The sequence below is a fragment of the Anas platyrhynchos genome, chromosome 1, assembly GCF_047663525.1.
Source record: "Anas platyrhynchos isolate ZD024472 breed Pekin duck chromosome 1, IASCAAS_PekinDuck_T2T, whole genome shotgun sequence".
Taxonomy (NCBI): Eukaryota; Metazoa; Chordata; class Aves; order Anseriformes; family Anatidae; genus Anas; species Anas platyrhynchos.
This window is the reverse complement of record NC_092587.1, coordinates 103,518,477-103,544,797: the sequence shown is the minus strand read 5'-3', so window position 1 is coordinate 103,544,797 and position 26,321 is coordinate 103,518,477. Positions and strand designations below refer to the sequence as shown.

General features: G+C 39.2%; 1 protein-coding gene across 23 annotated transcripts in view; it reads left to right on the top strand.

The window, feature by feature from the left end:
• Window positions 1-26,321, top strand: part of NRIP1 (nuclear receptor interacting protein 1) — a 226,722-nt gene that overhangs the window by 47,872 nt on the left and 152,529 nt on the right. For 5 of the 23 annotated variants that reach the window (XM_021279064.4, XM_021279062.4, XM_005030282.6 and 2 more), the window contains exon 3: window positions 25,826-25,910. The gene's annotated coding sequence lies outside the window, so the exon portion shown is untranslated. Of the gene's footprint in view, window positions 1-18,632; window positions 18,665-18,696; window positions 18,830-18,915; window positions 19,197-19,388; window positions 19,508-19,601; window positions 19,949-25,825; window positions 25,911-26,321 lie in introns of those variants that run through there. The other 18 variants (XM_027449285.3, XM_027449283.3, XM_038185873.2 and 15 more) reach the window with 9 other exon arrangements.

Here is a 26,321-nt window from a genome sequence, read left to right as displayed (position 1 = left end):
CTTTTTCATTTGTGGACATTTCATTTCCACCTGAATCTAGAAAGTATTATGTGCTCCCTAGGAACAGATGAAGAAGCTACTCTTTCCCCTGAATTTAATGCAGTCCAACATGACAAAGCCTTGTTTCCCCTTCAAACTACTTTTGTTTCCTAACCTGCTTTGTTCTGCAAAGAAGTTGCTGCTTTCCTTGATAAAAATGCATTCTAAAAGAGCCAGAGAGTCACTACACCCCTGAGCATGCAGGGCCTGGATTTCTTCTGCAAGTGTACAAGAAGGGAGAGCTGTCCTTCCTTGCATGCTAGCAGCCCAGTAGCATTAAGGCTTCTGATTTGGCAGGATGAAGGTATTAGCCCAAGGTAAAGCAAACTTTTCACTGGGGAAATCCAAAGGGATAGGACTTATCCTTTATCTTCTAATCTGCACCTTTCATACTGGGTCCTCTTGTGTAAAAAACGTCCTCCACTGCTGCTTCACACATACAAAATTACAGGTGGAAGTCCAGTCTGACATTTTGGCACTGCTCTTTGCAGCAATACTAAGTCCTGGGAAGGTCAAAGGCTTATCAAAACTCAGAAGATTCATGCTACTGCAACGTTGATCTATTTGTTTTAATTCATTCCTGCTTTTAACAGATTCTGAGGGTGCATGTTAGTAACTAATTTAATAGTGGTATGCGGATGTAATGCTCCTTAAACTTGCTGGATCAGCAGTAACAGAAATAGTAGCCTTCTATCAATCTATCCAACAGGTATATAATGCAGAGAAAAGAGTTTCCATCTCTCTCAACAGCTAGTCAGTTCGGAAGCTCGTTTGTTTTATATTTCCTGGAAAAAATGTCTGCAGCTGCATTTATCTTGTTGCAACAAGATAGTGGTGCTTGTTTTACTGTCCATTTGGATTTTCTTGTAGATGTGTCAGAGTTATATGAATATTAATATGTTAATCTTATTTTATTTTATTTTTATTCCAAGATGTTTTTAAGATTTTTCCACCTCACCCTTAGGTCCTCAGTACCTCCTCTCCAAATCATAAGGGTCAAAGAATAACTCGTTTAACCCTGAGTCTGTTGTAAGACTAATCAAAATTGTGATGCAGAGAGAAGGATTTTTATGTGGACTCAGCCTCTGCAAGAGTATATCCACTACAGCCAGCTGTCAAGTTTGTGAGAACCAAGTGGGAACACCTGACTAGCTTACTATGACCATTGGCTAATACAGACAATTTATCCACCAGCATTGGACTGGTAGATGGCTGGCTTATTTGCTGCATGATTAAAGCAAATATATACTGCATGTACCATTTACACTGATACATGGCTGCCTTATCTTCACATTATCCTCTGTATTGCTAATCTGGGATAAGACCTTCTTCTGCAGCAGTTAATCAGGTTCTCAGTGGTTTGGACCCTTTTTAAGGGGTTAGCTGGATCACATCTGCTGGTCACTCAGAAGCAGGTCTATGAGGCAGAACCTGAGCACATCCTGTCGTGCATCATACCACACACTTTTGAAAACACCTCTGCATTGTGCCCTGTGATTGTACTAGTTCTTGTAGGTTTCTTATTTCAGCTCAAGATTCCTGCGCTGATGCTTATTCATATCTCTGGCTGCTGACCCTTGGTTTGACTTTCTGGATCCTGATTTTTGGCTATGAATGTTCGGCTTCTTTCCCAGTTCTGGACATGGGCCCTAACCTTTGAGCTGAATAGCCCATGCTCTAGTCTGTAATCTTAGAAGGCCACCAGGTCATCTGTAGTAGACTGTACTCTATTCAGTAACAAATGAAATCTAAAATAGTAGATACATTACCTTTTTTTAGGGGAGCATGTGGTGTGGTTTTGTTTGTTGTTGTTTTTTCACAACTACAGCCATTTACTTGTAAACTGGTCTTCCATTAGTGCTTTGTTAGACTGCTAAATAGAACTTTTTCTTTCTCTTAGTTATCAAATTGTGCTTAATGGCTGTTCTTTCTCTGGGGAGATTATAATCATATCTAAGCCAACAGAGTGAGTGAACAGAACTGTCGGTAAGTATGGACATTTTAGATTGGTGGCTACAGATCTGATAAGGTGCAAGGTACCAAAGAAAAGGCAATAGTGTCAGCATATTATGAACTTTCATTTCATTTGATATATGAAATATTATAAACATTATTGATAAGTCTGCTTTTTCTTCTGGAATTTCACAATGTTACTTCATCACATGGCATAAGAGTGTAAACACACTCAAATGCAAAAAGTAATGTTCATTAGAGACTCGTGACTGAAAATCCATGGAAAAAAAATGAGATAGAAAGTTGACAAGATATGAGGGAAAAATTTGAGACAAAAGAGGAAGAACTGAAGCCTATAATGTATGTCAGTGTTCAGGTGGGAGAAGGGTCAAGTTCCTTTGACAAGTGAGTTAATGGATCACAAATGCAAAGCTGAGTTCTAAAATGAACTTATGGTTACTACTTAACCAGCTAGAAGGTAACTTGGAATAGGCAGTAACGTGGATCTGAGTGAAAATACAGCTGCTTTTCTATATCCTATATATGTTACGTATATTATTTATATGTAGAGCTATGAATATATGCAAATGCTCAACAGCAAATAATTACAAGATCTGTGGGGATAAAAAGCTCTGTGTTGATGCAATGTTTTTGCTTTGTGATGTTTTGACACAGTTAAGTATCTGAAATCAAGGTAATGTATGATCCATATGTGCTGCTTCTGTTTCAAAATATGTCACAGTTATCAATCCAGGAAAAATATTTTTTAGCCTAAAAGCAGATTACAGCTCAGTGTTCATCACTGTCTCAGAGAAACGTGGTACTTCCTTACTTTTAGGGCTTCAATACAGAACTATTGATATGGAGATATTTGGATCAAACTTTTATTATATACATATAGACATGCTTGCTAAATGCATCTCTTTCTGCCCTTTGACAGGAAAAACTGTACTTTACTAGGGTAATTTTCATGGATGTGTATATAATTTTTTTCTAAAGCAGGCTAGTTTAAATAGGGGGTAGTTGGATGTTTGTAGAATTCAGTTAATGGTGACTCACTGAGATTCTCCTTTGGTTAGTGTACATGTAAGTGAAGAGCCTGTTTGGGGGTTGGGAAACAAACAAGTTTAGTGGATTGCTTCAGTGTTTTTCTTCCAAATCCGTCATTTACATTAATATGATTTTATACGCTTTTGTTAAACTATCAGTTCAGAGAAAGAAATGTGGTGAAATAAAACAAGTGACTTCTTCAATCTGTTATTCAGTTTAAATTTGTCACCATAAAAGCTAGAGAACAGTAGGGCATAGTTTTTTATTTAGACTGAGAATTTTTACTTGGTGTAAAGCTTCTTAATGGAACTGCCTGTGAACTGGTGTGACATTCACCATGTGTAATGACATCAGTTTGGTCTTTTTTTTTTTTCCTTCCTCAAATGAATTAAAAATGGAAAGTACTTCCAGTACTTCTTGGTAAGTATCAAGAAGTCATGTCCCTTGGTACAGCAGAGGTCCTTCCTTCATTAGAGGCAGGTAGTTTCCCTTACTCATACCAGGTACCATTTAAAATCCCACCACCTACTTAAAAGGTAAGATGTTAATGAGAATGTTACTGGAATGTCAACTCTCAATTTGATAGTATGTGATTCATCTGTTTTAAATTTGCAGAGAATGAAGCTTCCATTACCTTACATCAGAGAAGATTTTTACAGGCAAGAAGATCTAATTCTTGCCTAGTTTCCCTTGATAGCCAATTGCCTTTCTCAAATCTACACCATTTACTTCTAGGTTAGTTCCCTTGTTTCACTTTAAATAATTTCTCTGATTCCTTCGTACTCACACACTGCAGTTAGTTAAATATAGACATTCCTCATACTACCCCCATCCACTTAGCTGGTGAGTAGCCAAGTGATACATATTTAGCACTTTTAATTTTACCTCATAAATCAATCATTTTAGCTCCAAAATCAGTTATGTTTTTTCTTAAACTTATCATTCAACACAAAGAGTCCATTATGCTTGCCTGTGAATAATATTAATTGTGTGGTTTAAATTATAAACAATATTTTATAATTAACTTCATAAAATTGCTCACTTTGAAAATTGTATAACTACGATTTCTATAATAGTAGCTACAGGATGACAGCATTAATCTAAACCCTGTTGCTCTGAATTGTTGCCAGTAAAGCAAAGGCCTCTTAACTGTGTAATTATGATAGAGAGAAAGTGTATTCTTTGTGCAGATTTATTGCTTTAAGTACTTTTTCAAGGGTTTTCACCTTGTTTTCCATTACCATGCACTAACGGTATAAGGAAAGGTTACTTCAAGGTATGGCTTTAATAATATAAACAGATAACACTATGTTTATTTATTTATTTCAAAGTAGATTTTATTTTTTTTTCCAGTGTGCTATATTTTCTATCAGGTTGTTTTTTAAAAAAAAATCATTCTGATTTTGCTCTTTTGCTCTTGGCAAATAGTGTTTATTTTCTCTTGGGATGGAAATAGAGCTGGTATGAACAGTAGGATTTATAAGTAAAGAGAAGTCAAATCAGATCCAATAGGAAAACTGTGAATACATTAATAATTAGTTGTTTCACGTTAGGAGGTTGAACTGATGTCCAGATCCCCTAGCTAGACAGCTTTCCAGTGTCTCTAACAAAGCAAGAAACATTGCAGTATTGAACTGTGTTTAGTTAAGGCAGGGAAAGAGTTGAAAAAGATATTACTTTAATTTCAAATCTAGGAAGCTGAGGTGCAAAGAGACTAAGCAATTTGTCCAGTATTACAGAGGTCTGCAGGAGTAGTAGGAGTTTAAGCTTTTGCCTCCCTGTTGAAGCTGATCTACAAGACTGTATGTATTCTGTAATCTGTTTTTATGCTCTTATCTATTTAATCTTCCTCTCATACCAATTTTTGTAAGTATGTCTCCACAGAGAACTCCAGCATAAGAAATGTTTCTGCAGATGAACCTTAAGGTTTTATAGTAACACTGTATAATCGCTACGTGGGAGGTACTTGGAGTTAAAATGGTGCAAATTGCCATTAGAAGTGAATCACTTCAGTATAGGGAAGTCAGGTTAGCTATCTGCTTATTGCTGTCTTTTCATCCTTCATTGTCAACAGCAGTGGCTCTTTCAGCATTACATAACATTACATATGTTGAGCCAGATTGCCTGCTTCTGCTGGGGGAGCGACAAACACATCCCCCCCCTCCCCCCCCCCCCCCCATGCTGGGAGTAGGAGGAAAACCCTGAGGAGTCCCGCTTGGGATTTTCCACTTTTGTTTTCCAGGCATGGGAAACTTTGGCCTGGACTTGTCTACATGTGTGTATGTGCCTTAGCATGTTCTCTCCTCTCCTTTCCATTTTTCCCTTTATTTCATTCTGAATGGAGGGGATTGGTTTTGGCTGGCAGGAGAGGATGCACACAAGAACACCATGCGCTGCAGCCATCCCTAATACTTGCTGTGTAAAAACAAATTCTGGGGATGTTACGCCATGGGTTACAGCTACAGGATGTAAATACACTAAAATTAAAGCTCAGGCATGGAATTGATGGATTTGATCCTGTGTGACTCAAATTAAAAGGCAGCCACTCAGTCAGTGAGTGCAGAGTACCAGTTATTTCATGAGTTATTCATCTAAACTGAAGATTCCACCACTGCTTAATTGCACTATATGTGAAGCTCAAAAATGGCTGCAGCTCCAAATTTATAAAATAGCATTATACAGAATATAGGCCTATTAATTTTACAGTCTAATTTCTGATTAGGTTTTACAGTACCTCTGATGAACGGCATAGATTTTACCCGTTAAAAATGATGACAACTCAGTTCTGTCATTTTAAGTGGAATTAAACCCAGTATTGCCAAGTACAATAATATCCTATAAAAAAAAAAAAAAAGAAAAAAAAAAATACAGCTCCCAGGATCATGGTATTTCTGTAAAAGAAAATTTCATTCTCCAAGATAGTGGGACTGTTACCTGTTATTGCAGTCAACAAAATGTGGGGCTGACATCTGCTATAAACTTAAATTCTCCCTTCAGCCTGGGCAAGTTAATCAGTGTTTTCTAGTACAGCTATGTAATGTGTCTATTAACAATCAAATAGCCTAGTAGAGCTGATGAAGGAAAAGTTTCAAGTAAACTTTTCTATCAAAAAATAGTTACATTAAATAATTAAATCTTTACAATGTCTGTGCTTTGTTTTAGAAAAAAAATTTTTTTTTTTTGGGGGGGGGGAACCTGCAAAAAATGAAACAGTCTGTTCTTAACATTTTTAGATGCAAACTTAAACACATCAAAATCTGAAAATGGAAATACTGTAAAATGAAAGAAAGAAAATGGATTTTTTTTTAACTGTGAATTTTATTCTTTGGGGGAAGGGGCTTACGTTAAAACAAAGTCTGAAAACAGACATAAAGTGACGTTCTTGCTTGTGACATGACTTTACATTGGCATTTGTAGATGCAAGGTATATTTTTTAGCTCCTATTTGCTATGATAATACTGTTGAAATCTCTTGAAAAGAATGGCATGTTTCACACTAACTTTATTAGTGACAGGATTGGGCCTTGATGCAATACCTCATGTCATAGCAGCAAAACTTGTTGCCAATAGACTGCCTCAAGGGAGGAGATTTCCAGTAACTGCTCCCTGAGAACTATTCTAAAAATGCATCTTTTTCTGTCCAGCCACTGGGATAATGATATACTCCATCCCTAAAGAGAGGGGGACTGAACTGAACTGCATTGATGGCACCAGAGGTCCCTGCTGGCTTGTTCACTAAACAGAATTGGCAACTGACTCTGAAGATAAAAGTTCTTGACGTTTTTCCAAGCTGGTGGAATGGAGCTGAGTGACACTGAAATAAATAAAGGAGGGAATAGTATGATCTTGAATGACAGAGAAGCTTTCATGGAAGGCTTTCATGGGGGAGATGTTGGATGTACGGTACAAGGCTTGAGTCTAGGGGATTTGACACTTGGATAATGTGCACATTTGCTACCACTAGTATGAAATGTAGAGGAAAATAAAGGGAAAAATTCTGAATGACTTCTTTAGTCCCAGTTAAAGCATTAAAATTATATCTATATTTCCTTTTCATTGACTCTCTATAAATTGCCAATCTCTTTGGAAATCTGTTAGAAGAACATTCTTTCTCCTGATAGGGAAATACACTTCACACAAAACATTTGTCATTTGTCTGTTATTATAATTCATGATCTTATCCTTCATTCTCTCACTTCTTCAAGCAAATAGTAATCGTACCTCTAACCTGAGACTTCAAAGGTAAAAACATTGTGAAGGGGTCTGCATTCTTTTCCTTCTTGTCTCTGATCTCAGCCAAAGCCTTTGAACATCAAAGCTGCTCAAAGTTTGGGGCAAGTTCTTAAGGATTGGGTTATTAGGAAAAAAAAAAATCATTGAATTTCTATGTTCATATTCAATGCAGATGAGAACAAATATTAATATTCAATAATAGTTTAATTTAATCACAACAATTAAAACAAGTTGCTGCTTAATCTTTTTGCTCAGTACAATGAAGCTCACTCATTCCATTGTATTGCTTTGAAAAATCCTTGACTTCTGTCATTCTGAAATTGCTTGAAAATTTTTCTAGCCTAGGAACTAAAAAGCAATTAGAAATTTAAAATAAATTCCCAAAACAAAGAATGTTGCCATTTTAATTACATTATAACACTGTAATATGAGGTTAACACTTACAAAAATGAATCCTGTACCCTCAGTCTATTACCTCTAAGCGATTCTCATTTTCACATTAATTTTTGTAGGCTCTCATCTAAATTAAATACTTTTCAGCTCTGTCAGTTTATCTCTATACGTATTCTCATTACAGCAGTCACTAGAGCCAAAGTATTTTAATCTTCAGTATAATCCCTGTAGGACCATATTCTTAGCTACAACTTTTAGGGGTTCTACAGCTAGTCTTTAAGAAGTAGCACTCCTTTGTACAGCAGATCTCACCCTTTTAAAGACATTCAATAAACAAGTAAGTTTTGCAGTCTGATTCTAATAATGTAAAGGAGAAAATGCTCTTCATTTTCAGTGGCTACATAGATAGTCATAAATCCTTCCTTTCCCCATTACTCACCTCGTAATTTCTGTGTTCTCAGGAAATGTTCTAATCACTGTTTTGGTGGGTCTAATTTCTGGTCTTTCCTTAAAAGCCAATTTGTGGGGAAAAAAAATCTTCAAATTTTCATTAAAAAAAAAAAAGATAAAATATTGGTTGTAAAACTAAATCACCAGAAATATTAGTGTTTAAGTTAGATCTCTCTTCAAATCCGAGCAAATGTGCATAAACCTGAGCGACTACGAGAGTCAGTAATCAACTCATCAGCAGAAATGCATGCCATCAGGAAGGCCAATAGGGTAGGCCAGTAATTCTGCTATGCCAATGTTTCTTACATAAATTATGGTATGTTTTCTTGTGGAGAATTTTCACTGACTTCAGTAGCACCATCCAAGTAGTAAGATCCTTGTTTGAGTAAGGTTACCTGAGAAAACAAGCTGCTAGCACTACTGTTGTTTGTTTGCTGGGGTGGTTACATTGGTAGGTAGTTTTGCTTTTATCTTGGTTTTGATTAATTAGTGAATAGTAGAGAATGCTTAGTCCAAATTCCTACAAATAATTCAAAAAATAAATAAATTTAAATGGCTTCTTAGCTCTTGGTAGCTGACAGGCAAGCTATAACTCATCAGAACACAAGAAAAACCTGATGCAGCTTGTGGCATATTCAGGTCCTCACCAGACACAGCTGAACTGTGTCTCTGGCACTGGTAGTCTGGCCACCCTGAGAGAAGGCCCTGTGGTGTCACACGTGGGTTTCCTTCAGAAGAAAATCAGAGCCTGCTAAGAAACAGCGAATACACCTAGGTTTCATTTCAATATGCAGGATATAGTCAGAGTGCACAAACACCTGGATCCAGGGGCTGAAAAGGGTTTCTGAATCTGTAAGTTTAGATTTCACAACTCTTTCCAAAAATTATACAGAAGGTAGAGACTTATCATTTTCTCTTGTCAGAGGACATGAGCAGAAGGCCATCACCCAGCATTCATGTCAAAGCTTTAAGAACACGAGTAAAGGCTATGTTGGCTTATAGCTCATTTCTTCTGGAGTCAGTGACAAGGCCTCCATTAACTTGGTAGGATCAGCCCCCTGATGAGTATCTCTTAATAAGTCAAAGTTTGTGGAAAAACTTGGTAGGGCAACAGAAAAAACAGTTTAAATAGACTTTGTGGTGTATTAATAACCACTGTGAAAGAGCAGCAGGTATGAATAGTGTGTTATTGTGTACAATAGACTGCCCTGGAAACAGAATTTTCTATGCAAAATGAAATTTGATAATCAGTCTCATCATTGGATTGACAAGATGGGCATTAAAATAATCCTAGTCTGTGGAACATAAAAACATAAATGAGTAATAAGCAAAGCACATTTATTTCAACTAATAATAGGAAGCCTTAATCTTTTGTCTGCAATAATGAAAGAAGAGCTCACAATCAAAAACAGCATAAGGTTTTTAACCAATGAACCCGGTTTGAATTTTAAAGATGGGTTAGAAGTTCAAGTGGGTTTGGGTGGATGGCATGAGCCAGCCATGAACAGCTCTGTTTTGTTTGATTTTAAGTGAAGAAAATTGATGCTTGTAGAAGCTTTTGTAGTCACCAGCTTGTCAATATGGTAATAGTGTAGTTTGAAATTGCTGGTTTGGTTGACAAATAGGTCTGTGTCTTGTCGGCATAGAAATGAAAACCAGCATCAAGCCAATGAATAATCCTGTGTACAGGCAGCTTTGGAATGCTGAATATGAACAGGGCCAAAATGGAGCCCTACAGAGCACAAGAAGTAAATGCTCTAGGAGAAGGACACAAATTACCCTTGAAAATATAATGCAGGTAACTGTTGGATAAATATGATTTAAGCCAATTTAGAACTGTGCCAAACAGGAAGATAAAGTCCCTCAGGCATTCAAGAAGAACATTAAGATCTAGCAAAATGAGAATAGCTGTAGAATGAGAACCTGTCTTTTGGAGAAGGTTATGTCTCATTGCTGTGTTGCTGAAAATTTTAAATAGTAAAAAAAAAAACAAAACACCTAAAATATAGAAATTTTATTCTGTATTCACTGAAGACAATGGCAAATCTTTTACTTACATTGGTGATACTGGATTATGGGGATGTAAAATGAGACAGTAATAACACTAAAGGGTTTTATGCTTTGTGTTGTACATTGATGTAGCTTTTTTTTTTTTCAATATAGCAAACACACTTTGTATGTGGTGTTGCATTTCTTGCATTTTTTTTTGATTCCAGCAACTAAGTAATGCGTACCATTACTAGTTTTCACTAAAGCCCTGAAGAGACAGCAAAAAAGTCTATTAAAAATAATAATAATTTTTAAATAGTTCTGCAAATTTGATTTTTATCAATTTTTAAAAATTTGAGAAAAGATTTGTATAGGTTATTTTTTAGCTTCTGGTTTACAGGTTTTCTTTCTACCAGAAGCGTTCTAGCAGAACTGGAAAACGTTGCTGAAAATGTTCATTGATATTTCAACTCACAAGGAAGACACAGGGGAAAGAAGGAAGGTAAACCTTTACCAGAACCTTTAACAGAACAGCAGTACAGTAGAAGCAAAGTTTGAGTATCTTTGTCTTTTTCGTGATATGGAATAGACAGAATCCACCCATCATTTTAATTAAAAAAAAACAAAACAAAAAAACAAACAAACAAAAAACCACACATTTCTCTCAGGGGATAGAAGGTGAGAACTAGGAAAAAGCTGGAGAGTCATGGCAAACAATTACATGTCTTCATGTCATGATTTAAACTGTGTTTTTTATTCATAAATCCAAGTACTGGATATTGCTGTAATCACAGTAGTCTCTGAAACTGGGAAAGAGAATTTCAGTATAGAATACTGAGGGTCATAGCACAGCAATTTGTTTCTGCCTTTTCCTTTTTTCTATAGAAATGAAATAAATAAAACCTATTTGCTGTCAAAGGAATAACTCTAGAAATCACGTGGAACTATTTGTTTTAAAAATCAAAAACAATAACAATAAAAAAAACAAGAATTCATCTAAATTGTTGCATCATATTCTAAAATCATTTACTAGCTCATTTACTAGCTTTCTTAAAGCACCCATATGAGCAACATCAATCAGATAGCAAGAGTAGCAAATTACAAATAACTAGCATATAAAGTGACTTTGGAGAACTGAAGAAATCTTTATGGGTTTAATTATTTTTTCCTATATCAACCTAGCAACTTTAACTGCTAGGTATATGATAATATTTGTCAAGTGTTTGCGTTTTCAGGAGTTGAAATCTGCCCTTGTCAAACCACACACAGACATTTATCTTTGCACATATATTTTTCAACTAACATTTTTCTATGTTTCTGCTAGGTAAACAGTGCTACTGACCAGTAAAAGTTAGGAGGAATATAGAGGGCAAAACATTTTAGATGATACTTGTAAGGAGTCATGTGAGTCTTTACCCTTCTATTAAGAAAGTTGGCAATAGTGCTGAAGAACTGATGTAACAAGGGTTTAGATGTCATATATGTTAAAGAAGGGATTTTAGAGAGGGGAGTAATTTTAGATAGTGTTCATCAGAAAAATGTGAATCCATTTATATATTGTATGTGATGGAGGTATTTTGCTTACGCAAAATAATAATAAAAATGATTCACAGCATCAGGTTACACAAAATTCAACTTGAAAACATTTTTTTCTTGCTGCTTGATGATCTGATTCCTCAGGGATGCATCTGTTAGGCTGGGTGGGAAACATGGAACAGGAATTCCTAGGCGTACAGACTCCTCCTTCCTCTGTAATAGGGCTTCCATGTTCAGGCTTTTTGTAGTATTTTATCAAGAACAGTATTAAAATCCTGGCTTTCCACCTGGGAAATTGCACAGTGGGCAATAATTATAATGTTGTAGGACTTTGAATGTTGCTTCTCAGTCCAAATAAACATGAAACAACCCTTTCAGATTTTTCACAAAATGTAATTATTTTTTTTTCCACACAAGCTTATCCATTAAAAAAGTTACTTTAGCCATTGTAATGCAGCAGAATGGATGTTGTTCAAATGAAGAATGTAACGCAGAGATTTTCTGTGCTGAGTCATCACAATTTGTAATGAATTCTCTTCTCCACAGAAGATGTTTTCATGTATGCTTTTTTTTAATTACATCATTACCCAAGAAAAATAAAAGATGCAATCATATCAAAATTATTCATATAGCATCGGTTTGTACTATCTGCTTTTTGTATATGGAAGTATGCCATGTTCTTACTCCCTCATTTTCAAAGTAAGAGTAATCTTGAGTTCTTTGAAATATATACAAAAAGTAGCAAGAGAAATTTCCCACCTCCATGAAAGGGTTGTAACTTACGTGAAGATATTTGTTGCTATCTGTTTTATGGTGAGTTGAATCACTCTTTAAAATCTGCCAGCTTTACGTCACATGTGAAATATTGGTATGATGATCAACAGCATCAAAGCTGGATTTTTTACGTATCTAACATTTAGTGAAACTAATGTCTCATAATAAAACCTAGATATTTGTATGCTAATAAAACTATGCAAAGAAATATAGTTGGATCAGTTATAAAACCACAACTAATTTGATTCTAATAAACTAATCCAATAAAATACATACAATAAAAATAAGAAACTTATGTATAAGCACAAGACCCAGTGATTTGAGTTCCTTAAATTTTTGGATGCACAATTTAAATAGATTTTCCCATTAGGCATCAGAACATAAACAGAACCAGTAATCACTTGTGACTAAATCTGTGACATTTGGTAGGTAAGCAGCAATTTTCTTGAAAATGTTTAATCCTTAAGAACTGGGACCATATTTCCCAGACGGTCACTTTTTAGATACTTAATGACAGAAACCAGATTTTTTTTCAGTATTTCTTAACTCATTACCTTTCAGAAGTCTTTTACGAATTACGTTGTAAAATGGTGCATTGTAGTCCATGTGTTTTTGCTTTCCATTATGTTTATGTGATTTCTGAAACTGGTTGCGCATAGGATTTTCCAAAACGATATTTATCCTTTTCATTATGACATAAGCATATGAGAAAGACCTTCTGTAGTCCTGAATTCCAGTAATCCTCTGAGGCCTCTTTCATTCATTTCTCCCTCCCACTCTCACATGAAAAAAGAAAGAAAAAACAACTAGCAACTCAGAATAAACAAACAAACAAAAACATTACAGACAAATGGAAAAGATAAGATGCTACTTTGGCACTTAAAGCACTGCTTCTGTATTATTTCATCAATAAAAGTCCATTTTTCTGAGGTATGAAGGATGTGACTGAGCAGGCTAAAATAAAGTTTCAGAATGGTGATAATGTCCAGCATATCCATACAGGGCTGGGAGCTGGGAGAGGCAGGCACTTTGGTGAGGCAGCTGGAGGCCAGGCTGTGTGTAAGATGGCACCAGAGGCCAACAGTCCTCCTGTTTTCCAGAGTAAAAGTGAAAGCAGTCAGCATACCACTAGAACAGGAGAAGAGCATCTTCTCATCTGCTGTAACTGAAATCAGATAAAATAAATCTGGGCTTGCTGGTTTTCCTTCTATTTGTTATTAGAGTAAACGGTATTGTTTTTCTTCTAAAAGGAGAAAAAGAAATATAAATTAAAACTCTGACTTTGTTACTCAAGTAAGTGTTTCAAGTTAGTGGCTTCCATGGCTTCAGTGTATTAAATAACTTGCATCTTATGCTGTTGTTTTTCCATGAAACCTCCTCTTGTTCATAAGCTAATATACGGGTAGGTAAAAATATTGATAAAAATACACCAGATATGCTGTTTAACTTATCACAGCAATTTAATTTACTTAAGTCAGAGTACTTAAGGTCATTCGTACTGAAGAATATAAGAATTTTAAGATGTAATTAAAATGTTCCTCTGTTGTTAAAAAAAAATAAATTAAAAAAGTACCTGTATTATTTTTAAGGGCAACACATAGGACGCTTTAGTTTCTCTTTTTTAGCTGCTTCCTAATGGTCATTTCTAGAGCTCTGTTTCACTGCAGTATGGTACTGGCTGTCTGTTCTCCGTATGTATAATTTGTACGTACTGTTCATTTTATCTTGGAACATACTGTTTCAACAACATGGTTTGTGTCATCATGAGAACCACGACAAAAGGTTATCCAGATTTTGTGATAGCTGGCCAGAAAAATGGTGCTGGTGACAACAATATTGTACTGACAGTAGCTTCTAAATGCTGAGCCTCAGAAAAGGCAAGATGCTTCAGTTATTATTCAATTCTTTATTGCTGACATTAGGAACATGTTTGTCAAAGAAAGGAGGAGAGAGAAGCAGGAACATGAAGTCTGAAGGGACCTGTATGGTCAGAATGGTTTCAGCTACACACATATCGTTCTCAAATGTTATCTTTGCAAAGTCGTTGACCCACAAGTAGTATGAGTATTTTCACACTGACTGTTACACCTGCTCTCCTGGTACTTCCTTGTGTGAGTTTGGAAGTGGTAACTCTAGGCAAGGCTACCCATTTTCTGGACATGCCTTCATGCTATCAGTAATGAGTGACTCATCAAAGGAACATTCTCAAAAGTGTGTTTTTCATTGTGCGAGTGGGATGAAATTGCAGAAAATTCACAAGTACAGGATGTGTTCTTCTGGCTAAAAACACAAGTCTTTTATTCTGGTAAAATGCTAACAATTACTGTAAAGTAGCCACATCAACTTAACGTACACCACTTTGATTCTTCCATGAAAGGTGTTACAGGGGCTGAAAGTAGTGTTTATTTCCTGCCAGAAAATATAAGCCCCAAAGTGTCGGTTCCTGTGTACTGTCGAAAAATGCACACAGACATGCACAAGAAATGCATATGGGAAAGTAAGCCTAACCCTAGTTCATGCCTCAGAACAGATACGGTACGCTAGAGGCATGGCCGAAACTAACCAGATGCTGCAAGCATATGACTCCTTCATGAGAGCTTATATGTTACAGCTGTCTTTAAATGTTTTGTAATTGGAAAGACTCTAGCATCTGGTACTTTGCTTATTACTCTTAGATCAAATAGTCATGATCTGAAGTCTACTTTTAAACAACACAGAAAGAACAAAAAGAACTTGAGGTGCTAAGGGTGACTAAGTGAAATGACCTGCTTCAAAGTACTTGCAAAAACATTACTAAACGGTGTAATTAAAAACAAAAAACAAGCAAACAAAAAAACAAACAAACAAAAAAAAAAAACAAAAAAAAACAGAAAACAACTCCGGGAGGAAATTATATGAATTATGTAAGCATGCTGATAAACTTATCATTTTAAATATAGATAAATTAACTTTTTGATACAGCATACTCACGTTTGATGTCTTTCGTTTTTATGAAGAGTACATTATTTTTTCTTTTACATGTAACTAAATTCCACCTCCCCTGGCAGCAGACTTACTGCTGAACAAAATGGGACATGTGCTATATAGTATGCCCTATAGAAGCCATCACTCTGTTCCAGTTTTTCCTCTGATACGGTTCCCACAATACGGTTCCCACTCATTTCAGTTTCTCCTAGATAGTACCACTGAAAAAAGGGAGACTTTTCCTACTACTGATTCATGCCTGAACACTGTTCAGACAGAGGAGGAAGTTACAACTAACACTTATTTAGGCAAACCTCCTTTGAAGTCAGTTATCGAATAGTGATGATTTTGTGTACTTTTTTTTTTTTTTACTGTTATTATTTTGTGTGCCTACATAAACTCTGGAATATTAGGTGATTTAATGCTCTGTGAAGGTACCTTCCAAACAGTGGGTAATCTGACATATTATGTGAATTGAACTAGGCTGAGTCAAGGATGGAATTTCATTATTGGTCTATGTAAGTCTGGCATAGTATTTTTAGAGTAAGACTTTGTCTGTAAATGAATTTCAGTAAAGCTAGCTAGCTTTTCAACCGTGTTCCAAGCCTTTCACATCATGATTGGATGTCATAAAGCAAGGCCTTAATTATTTTGATTGAAAAAGGTAGTTTCAGAGCCGTTAGTTTTTTGAGAGGCTGAGAAAAGAAAATCAAAATAAAAGCAATTGTAGTTCAGCTAAGCTCTTAAAAACACTTTATGCAATTTAAAGATTATATAATTAGCATTAGCATAAAAATGTTTGGGAATCATGTAATAGCATTTTTATTTTCTTTTTGAAAATAATATATTTCTTGTTACTGCATGGCACAGACCTATGCTTTATTTTTAGCAAGATAAGATAAAGACAATGTTTCATTACTGGAACTGTAATGTTGTTCATCATTTTAAATGCGTTATTGTAGCCACCAAGGCAATCAAAGGAAAATTTGGGGGTAAGTCAACATTTTTATTTAACAATTTTTAAAACAGTCACAAGGATTGATTTTAGAACTGCAAGAATGTAATAATTACAATTGCATTTTGATTTTGCCAGAATTCCTAGTAGATCAAAAGCATGGCTTTCTGTCTTGAGATTGATTGATGGTTAGCAACTGTAAAGTGTGTGCGAGTGCACATGTATGTGTATTATTACATATATTTATAAATATAAAAATAATTGGTTCACTGTTATTACCAAATGTGAATTTATGACTAAAAAAAACATGGTGAGAGAGCTACAGGCTTGCAATTCTAGGATTGATTTCTAACATAAACCCTATAAATATAAAATTATTCCAAGACCAATCCAAACCCAGTATGTTTTCCTGTCATAATTGGCCTTCAATTTATAGATGATCTTATAATAAAGAATTTCCCTTGAAGAATTGAAAGGATGTCTCCTTCTGTGACGTCTATAGCGAAGAGAAGTTATAGGCACCACCCCCAGGTAGTGGATAGGTAGGTGCATTGGTAGACGTGCATCTTTTATGCTTGGAGAGTGAGTGTGCATTAAAGTTTGGTTGAAGACTACAGAGAAAGAGCCAACAAATACACATCAGCACTTTGATACTTCTTGAGAGAAGCATTGTGTGCTGCAGTATTTTCTTCACTTGTACAGAAAATTTATTTCCTAACTTGTTTTGATTCTCATACTTTGGGTAACTGTAATGGGCAAAATTTGGTGTGATATGAATATTAAGGGTTGGAAATAATCTGCTAAATCAATATATAGCATTGTTTGATACAATCTCAGTTGATTGTATCATATAGAACTTGTTTCCTCAGCCAACTATATTTTATCTAACAAAACGCATTTTAACAAGTATTTCATGAAGATTTTTTCCATTGCCTGTTCAAGATTCCTCGTTTTGTAGGTCTCTCGTCTACACAATAAATTCCCTAAGGTTAAGAATGAAAGAGGTCTCTACTACAGACATTCTTGATTGAAATAGCAGCTAAACTGCTGCAGTAATGAGAATATTTCCTTTCTCCTAGACAATTCAAATAAAAAAAAAAAAAAAGAAAAATTAAAGATCATTTATTTACTATGAGAATGTGCTAATGATGCTACTATGGAAATGAAGAGCAAAACTCATTGTTTTACCGGAAGCACGATCGGGCTATGTTGTGAGACATTCCCTCAAAGAAAAAGAGACTGTCATGTATATATAATGTGACACGCAGCAGCTTTAGAAAATGCTGCTGCTTTTCTGGAAAAAAGTGGTTAAAAACACATGATGATGAAGTTAACCTAAATCTTTCATTGGCTTACAAAAAATAGGTCAAGTAGTGCATTACTCGCTCCGCTGTAAGCCTGTACACAATCCGTGCATTCCAAAGCAAAAGAGGTTTTGCTTCACATTCCTACATCTACTTTCAGTCATGATATCTGTAAGCTAAAGCACTTGGCTTTTCACAAGCACGACTCCCTTTTGCTTTCTTTAAAGTGGAAATTCATACATTCTTTAACGGTATTTTTATTTATTTATTTATTTTTTCCTGAAAAGATGTTTGAGTGTACCACTTGTAATTATTTTATGTTAGTTTTAGAACTAAAATACTGGCATATGTTGACACAGATACTATCGCACAGTTCATAGCCGATTCGTAAACAAATTTGCTTCTCCTTTTCCAGTCTTCAACTTCTAAGAGAAACAAAGTATCGTGATGTGTCTCCATGTCAAACAACACGCCAAGCGTCGAGGCTTGTTCTAAACACGGGCACTGCGGAGGCACATGGGTGATGTGGCTGGGGTCACGCACTTTTTTTGCAGTCTAGCCTCAGCAGCCAAGCCGGCTGCGTGTCTCGGGGCTCTCCCACCCCTCCTCGGCGGGCACGGAGCCCGGCGGCAGAGCAGCCCCGGTGCAGCCCCCCCAGCTGAGGCTGCCTCCAGGCCGCCGTGGCTGCCACCCACCAAGATGGAGGCCGCCTCTGCTCGGAGCCTCTGTCCCGTGCCGCCCGTTCCTTGGTTACTGACACGGGGCCACCAGCCCCGGCTCCCCAAATCCGCCCTTTTTTCTGGGGGGGGGGGTGCGGGCAGCTGCTGCCTCCCCCGTGGCACATCCCGGCCCCCAGCCGAGCCCCCCCCCCCCCGGCCGGAGCAGGAGAGGCCGCGCTCGGGGCGCCGCAGGCCGCGAGGGCAGGGCCGCGGGGGGGCGGCCGGGGGAGGCTCGGAGCCCGGCGGGGGGGGGGGGGGAGGCCGGGCCCGCTCCGCCCCCGGCTCGTCCGGGAGCCGCCGCCGCAGGTGCCGGGCGGGCCGCGGGAGGCTCCGAGCGAGGGGGGGGGGCGGGAGGTTGGGAAGAAGAAAGAAAAAAAAAAGAAAAAAAAAAAAAAAAGAAAAAACAAAGTTTCCAGCTGATGCTTTTGGGAGGAAAGGTGGAAAATGCCCGCGCTGAGCCGGCAAGAAGCGGTAACCGCGGGAAGCCCCTTCCCCGATACTCCCCGCTCCCACGGTGGCGGCCGGGGGCTGCGGGGCCGGGCAGGGCAGGGCCGGGCAGGGCAGGGCAGGGCGGGGGGGCAGCCTCCATCCCTGCCGGCCTCCCTCCGTGCCGGCCGCGGGCGGGGTGAGAGAAGGGTTAAGAAACTTGGCTGAAGAGATGAATGGCGCGGGAGGGGGGAGGAGGAGGAGGAGGAGCCGGGCTGCGCCGCGCCGGGCGAGGTGGAAGGCGGGGAGGATCGCGGCTGCGGGTTAGGCTTTGAAAGTCAGCCTCGCAGGCATTGCAGCAGGGCCCCGAACCGCGCAGGGGAGCGGCGCCGCGCCGGGCTCGGCTCGCCGCGTACGTGCGGGGGGTCGGGGGGCAGCGGGGCGGCGCGGCTCGGCTGGGCTCGGCTCGGCGCCGTCCCCGGCTCGGGGTCCCCGCGGAGCCGGGCTGGGCGCTGGGGGAGGCCGGGAGCCGCGGCCGTGCGGCGGAGGCGGGGGGGGGGAGGCCGGCGGGCAGCGCTCGGGAGGAGCCGCCGCGGGGCGGGAGGCGCTGCGTGTGCAAGGGGGGAGGGTGCTGGTGTCCGTCCGTCCGTCTGTCTGTCCGTCCGTCCGCGTGTCTGTCCGTGCAGCGCTGCCGGGCGGCGGCGGGGAGCGAACAATGCCGGGGTGAGCCCGGCGAGGGGTGGCCGCGGCGGGGACGGCTTCCGGGGGGGGACCCCCCCGTACGGGGCCAGCTGGAAGTTTGGGGGGCTTGGGGGCGGCGTGGGAGCGAGGGGGGGACCCCGGCTTTTACAGCCCGAGCGCTGGCTGGGGGGAGACCTCCGGGGTCGAGGCCAGGGTCGGCGAAGCTCCGCCCGGGGCAGCGCCGAGGCCGGCTGCTGCCTCCCTTTCTCCCTCCCTTTCTCCCTCCCTCCCTCTCGGTCCCAGCCCCACCTGCGGGCGCCCCCCGCCCCCTTTCCCCTGGCCGCCGGTCGGGGCGGCCGCGGGTGCCCCCGCAGATGCCGCCTCATCGCCGCCGCGCCGGCCCCGCGGGGACGTCGCTGTTTCCCTTCTAGACTAAAGGTTACTTTTCCTGGCGTGTTTTCCTGTCCCCGAAGCCCTTTAAAGGTGATTTCTGCCTCCCCCCCCCCCCCCCGCGCCGTCTCCCTGCGGAAGGTGCTGGAGGCGGCCGTGCTGTGCGAGTGCCGCTCGGTGATTAACTGGGAGCAGAGGGGAGCCCGAGGAGACGCGGGGGCAGAGCGTGGGCAAAACGAGGGGCAGCGCCGTGCCCCTGCTGCACCCGCTTTGTGCCTTGCTTGTCTTCTCGTGGATTCCGATCCACAGCGTTTTAACTGAAAGGAGACTCGAGCTGAAATGCCTGACGCGTGTTGAAAGTGTGGAGAAAACGGGGGAATGTCTGGCTTTGGCAGCGTGCTGGTGTTAGGAGAGCTGAAGTGGAAGTTGGCCCCTTTTGCATGGTCTTTCTGTAGTCTGGAGACCGTACCGCTCTGCGTTTCGTCTAGGGGGACCTGCCTGCGGTGCCTGGGAGCTCCTTGGCTGATCAGAATTTAACTGAGTCATGGCACGATAAATGTTTAGAGATGTTACAGAGCTTTACTTAAAAAAGCGTGCAGATCTAGCCTACAAAGAGCCATAGGGAGGAAAGGTGGAGTATCCCTGAGCGAGAGCTGGAAACCTTTAATAGTCCAACCTGAAGCGTTGCTTGTGGGCCTGGCTGAACACGCTAGAAAGTGACACATTAAGAAGCCGTATGACACAGGCTTTCTGAGCTGGGAGTATTTTGTGGTTTAAATCTGATCTAATGGCATCTGAGTAATTGTTGTTGTACGGGCGACCAGAGCGGACGTCTCGGAGAGCAAAAGTTCTCGTTCAGGGCTGTGCTTGGGCAGATCTGTGACTTCTGCTGTCTGGGGCATTTGTCTTCCCAAACTTGTGGTTGAGAAGGGCTCTCTTGTTATTTTATCAACGTTTGTATGGCCAGGGATAGTCTATGAGGCAAGACGGTCAGTTTTTTATGAGTTAAATGCATGTTAAATGCATTGTTTGTGTGTATGCAGGTATGTGTGTGTATATATATGTATGTGTGTGTATATACATGCACACATACACAGGTATACATTTTGTTGAGCAGGAAGGAAGAAGTAACAAGTAGTGACTGCATGTTTTAGGCTGGGGTGAAAATTGACCTCCTGTTTGACTGGCGTGCAGTTCTGAGTTATCTGATGAGGGAGGTCTGTCAGTGGCTTTAAGATTTTTCTATATTGTGTATGCACACAATGTAAGATGCTGTCAAATGCCAAATCATGCAGGGTGGATGTTTTTTAAATATCTAAACTTGACTGTTGTGTTGTGTTTCTTTTTCTCCCCTAGTAGTCTTGGGGTAAAAAATAATAATAATATATATATATATATATAAACAGATGAGAATATGTTCTTCCTCTTTTCTCTCTGCAATTGTTTCTTCTTCTAAAGTGATAGATAATGCTAAACAAAACTGGTGGGTAAAAATAACAAAAACTTATTATGATCATAGAGACTATGTTGATAAAGAAGCGAACAGATGTTTTTATATTGTAAGCTTAAAAAGCATGTGCTTTAAATGTTGGCTGTGTCACCTCCAGCATTTGATAGTCAGTTGTGTTTAGGATGACTGCTGTTATGTAAAAGACATCCAAGATGCATATATTTCTTAAACTGATTCGGTAAAGGTTATAGGACTCAAACACAGATTAACTTGATGATCATATGTGCTGGTAGTTTTTATTTAACATGGGATTAGTTTAAAATAATTGACCAAGGCTTGCTTTAAAGCTTTATTTTGACTTTTCAGAGAGAACTTTTTTTTTTCCTCCTGTATTTGAACACTGACATAAGGTTTCTGTAATGCCACCTGTATTATTGTTAGCACTGAGTGCACTGTTAATTTTACCAGTGACAGTGCAGCACATTGGTATACTAAAAGATAAACTCCGTTTTGCATTGTGCCGAGCACATGTATAAACTTGCCCAAGGCAAAGCTGGGGAGTTGCATTTCCCACAGTCAGCTGTCTTGCTCAACGGTAATGCTTGATGCCTCACTGCAGGGGAAGACTTGAAGACTGTAATATTTTGTTAATTTTAGAATAGCTCCTATGAACCAGCCTGAACCTCAGAACCAAAATGGCTTGCATTTTTATTCCTGCATGTGAATGTACGGGGTTTCCAGAAGGGAGACAGGGAAGACTGTGGGCTTTCTAGCCAAGCACCTGATGTGGGGGCACTGGCCCCAAGAGCGGTGGGGTGGTGGCTGCCTGGTGCCCTTGGGTCTCCGTGATGTGTGGGGTGCATGGCTGGGTTACAGGTGGTAGATGGGACAAACAGGATGCACATCCCATGGATGGGAAAAAGGGCTAAATGCTCTTTTGGGACAAGAAGTGTGGATTTTGAAATATAAATCATTACTGCTCAGCAGGAGCTTAATGACAGGCAAGTGGAAAGATAATGCAGGTAGGGAGTGAAGTCTGAACGGGAGGAAGATGTACAAGAGAATATGCGCAAATGGATAAAACTATTAAAAATACAAACTTGACAATCTGTCTGAATAGCCCTAAACCAAAGAAAGAAGGGTAACAGTAATAGCGTTTGTGGTTTGCTCTCTCTTCCTGCGAACAGGCCAACATGATAAGAGCAGTGACTAGCTGTATTGGTCTGCCCACAGCACATGTGAGGAACATATTTAACAAGTGTGTGTGACTTATCTTCTGGATATGATGGTGGTCGGGTTTTGATAGTTGCATTTGAAAATACTGAATTAGAAAATAATATGCAAAGATTTGCAAGTGATATTTTAACTGGACATCTGTGATCACATAAACTTGCTTGAATTTGATAATGGGAAGATTTGCCTCCAGGAAAATGGGAAGGAAAACTCTCTTGCTAAAGATGAATGCATATATTTTAGTGTTTCTGGATTATTTATTTCAAGTACACTGAGAAATGTGACCAGACCTATATAGCACTTGGAAGAATTAATGTGGTAATTTGTTTGGCTGTCTGTTGCATGTCACTTGACTTAAATGGTTAAAGAAGGAGAACTGAAACTAATATTCCTGTAAACATCTGTGTGGTGCGGAAGGGGAAGAAGCAGTTGCTAGCCATCGGGAGAGTTTGGCCCAAAATAGGATGCAGTCTCTTACTGAAATTGTTTCTGGAACTCATTACTCCTGTTTAATAATTACCTGTCTGGAGAGAAGTTCTGCTTTCACACATTTCACTTCTAAATATCACCATCTCTGGCAGAGAACAATTTTGCTTATAGACAAAATCAGGTTAAAAGCAGAAACTGCTTGTCTTCTGTTAGCTGTGGGTTTCTAAGAGGTTTAGTGTAGAAAAGTTGAGCATTGGGAGAATAACTCGGCAGGCACATTCTTCTTCCTCTCGAGAAAGAAAGCTGCAAGAAGGTGATCATAACAGATCGGGCAGATGCTGGGTGTAAAGTGTTTGAGTCTTGACTGCACCTTGTATTTAAAAACAAAGAAGAGATCATTTAAGTGGCCTAAGAAAGCACTTAATGAATTTCAGTGCTGAACAGTACAAGACGCATGTCTTGCGGAAAAACAGTCTTTTAGTTCCGTGTGGCCTTAGGCTGACACTGTTGCTCTGATGCTGATTCTTTTTACAGTGATCTGTAAGTAATCCACAGCTGCTGGCTTCTTACCTCTTTTACCTGCCCAACACTCATTGTGAAAATGGTGTTGGAAGGGAAAGGGAAAAGACTTCTTTAGTGCTGAAGTGAGCTCAGCCTTCTACAGAGGTGAGAAGAAATGATCAGTCCCATCCCAGGAGATTGTCCTGGTTGCATTTTTAATGTCATCACACATCACATTTTCAGTGACTTATAATGGGGAGGAGAGCAACAATCAGCCACTGAGGTGCACAAACCCAAGTATCCAGCTGTTAAGTTTCTACAAATAACATAGTATTCTAGCAAAGAATTTCTCGAACATCAATGAAGAAATATGGATTTATTTTTCTCAGAAAGAGTAAATTCTTTTGTTCTTTTCTCAGAACTCTTAAAAACTTTTTGTAGTCACAAGGAACAATACAAAAAGATTGCTTAATGCTGACCTAAAGGAAATCTTATGCATACATTGAACCTTGACGGCAATACAGTGGTGTTCTTTCTTGTTTGCTTGGTTTCTCCCTTAGATAGAAATCTGTCTTCTCATGGAAGTAGGAATACTTAAATAAAAACATCTGTCAGTGGTGGAAAACACTGTCTACATCTATAGTATAGCATAGCACAGAACTACTAAAATGAACTATTTTTCTCAAATATATGTAATCTTCTCAATTTATTGCCTCAATTTATTATGTAAATTTAAAAGCACAGCTTCCTTCTGCTCCAAGGGTGTTCTGCTCTTGTCCCTCTCTTCTTTGGTCACAAGAGGCTCCATCATCCAGCTGACCTGCTCTTTCAGTCAAGTGGGGCTGGAAAGACTTCTGAATGATATTTATTGCTGCATTTGTCACTGTACCTTTGTCACTTCTCCTTTTATTTTGACTGCAATGGTGACTTAATCTCTTTTTTTTTTTTTTCCCTACTTAAATTTGAATGTTGAGACTTCTATTGTTCTGTGGGACAAATTGACTTTTTTAATGATGTATTTGGGGGAAGGATCTGAAGTAGTCTCTGCATGTAGTATTTCAGGGTATTTACTTTTTTTTCAGCATAGCGGATCCACTGCTTTTGTTGGATCTTGATGTTGGCAGTAGCCCAGTGTGCTTCTGTTTCACTGACCTGAAATCTTTGAATAGGTTGTCTTTGGATGATGAGCCTTCTCTCAACACCTGTATCTCTTTTCCCAGGTAGTACATTACAGTAGTCAGAGTCAGATGTTTTCTCTGAACTGACTTTAGCCCAAATGGCTTTGCAGAAGTGGGCAATGCTATAAGCTGCCTGCAAAGCATGCATTTTTCCCCCTCTACTCTACTGCCCCAGTAGCCATCCTTGGAGTCCTCCATACTAGAGAAATCCTGTGTTTAATTCTTCTTTTGTTTGTAGGCTTTGTGAGAACAGAGGCTAAAAGTGAGGGAAAGAGAAGGGGAACCCTCCCTGTGCCAAATGAGAGAAGGGCAAAATTCTGCAAAACCAAAGAGAGAGTCTGTTTTTGTTATTTTGTTTTATTTTTCTGTTTGATTATAATTAATTTTTTTTATGCATAATAAACTCGCTGCTTAGGGTGGTGACCTGGAGGCAGAGGAGTTTACATGAGCATTATTCTTCTGACAAGCCCTGTTACTGAAGGTTAAGTAGTACAAATAGCAATGACCCGCACTACCTGTAAGTTTGCATCTTTTACCATAAGTTAGAAGTAGTAGAGAAGCGCTGAGAACTTTTAAAGTGGTACTTGTGGTGGATAACATGTTCGAAGTATACTGTTCTACATTATTTAATTCTTGAATATCTCAAAACAAGTGTTTTCATTTCTATTGGTTTGTTTTCTTTTTTTTTTTTTTTCTAATTATTTTGTGGGCATTTTGTTCACCAATTATACTTTGGTCTCATCTTTTGCTTGTATATATTAAAGGGCTCTTAAAAATATGACTGAGATTTATAGGTGTGAGTCTGAAGTGTTAAGTGGTACTTGCTACATAGGAAGGAGGGCTTTCATGTCATGGTTGTTTTTTGAATAAAATGAAGAAAAACAGGACCGTGGCTTTGAATCAAAGCTGAACGTGGACTTTGTTCTTGGAGAAATGCTCTCCAATTATCTAGACAATACAAGTGTAGGTGATGCAAGTTATTTGTAATTGATTTACAAGTGGTTCTATTTGGAAAACTTTGGTTTCTGATGTTTTGAGCTACATTTTTATTTTGAAATAGAAACATTAAAAATAAAACATCCCTTATTGTTACGCTAATAATGAAAAGGTAGACATAGATTGGAAGAGGAGAAATTTGTATGCAGATTTTCATAGGACAATTTTTGTTTCTTCTTTCAGGTGAAGCATAGAATTGGTGAGGAAGAAAATTAATGCATCCTTGGACTCCTGAAGGAAGAACCTTCCTGATGGGACCACTTTCAAGGTAAATGATTTGTTTCAATTGTTTCCCTTGTTTCTTCAGTTTTGGGTTTCATCTTTGTCTTGCCAAATCTGTCATACAACTTTCTGTCCTGTACGAGTCTTTTTAAGACTACAGTATGTTTTAAAACAGTAGATTTTCAAGATAATCCCTGTCTTTTAATGTCAGGCTTCCTTTTTTCTTAATGTGTGTGCTGATTAAAGACCACTAATATTTTTGATAATGTTTGAATGTTTTATATGGAATTTGCTGGTAAGTCCTGAAGATTTGGCCTACTTGTTTTGCTTTAGATTTGCTTGTAATTTCAGAGTGAAAGACGATTAAATAAAACTTGTGTTACAATGTTTTATTTTTTTGAAATAAAACAGATCCAAGTTGAGCTTCTGTGGCAAGGGACTGTCACAGTAAAATCAT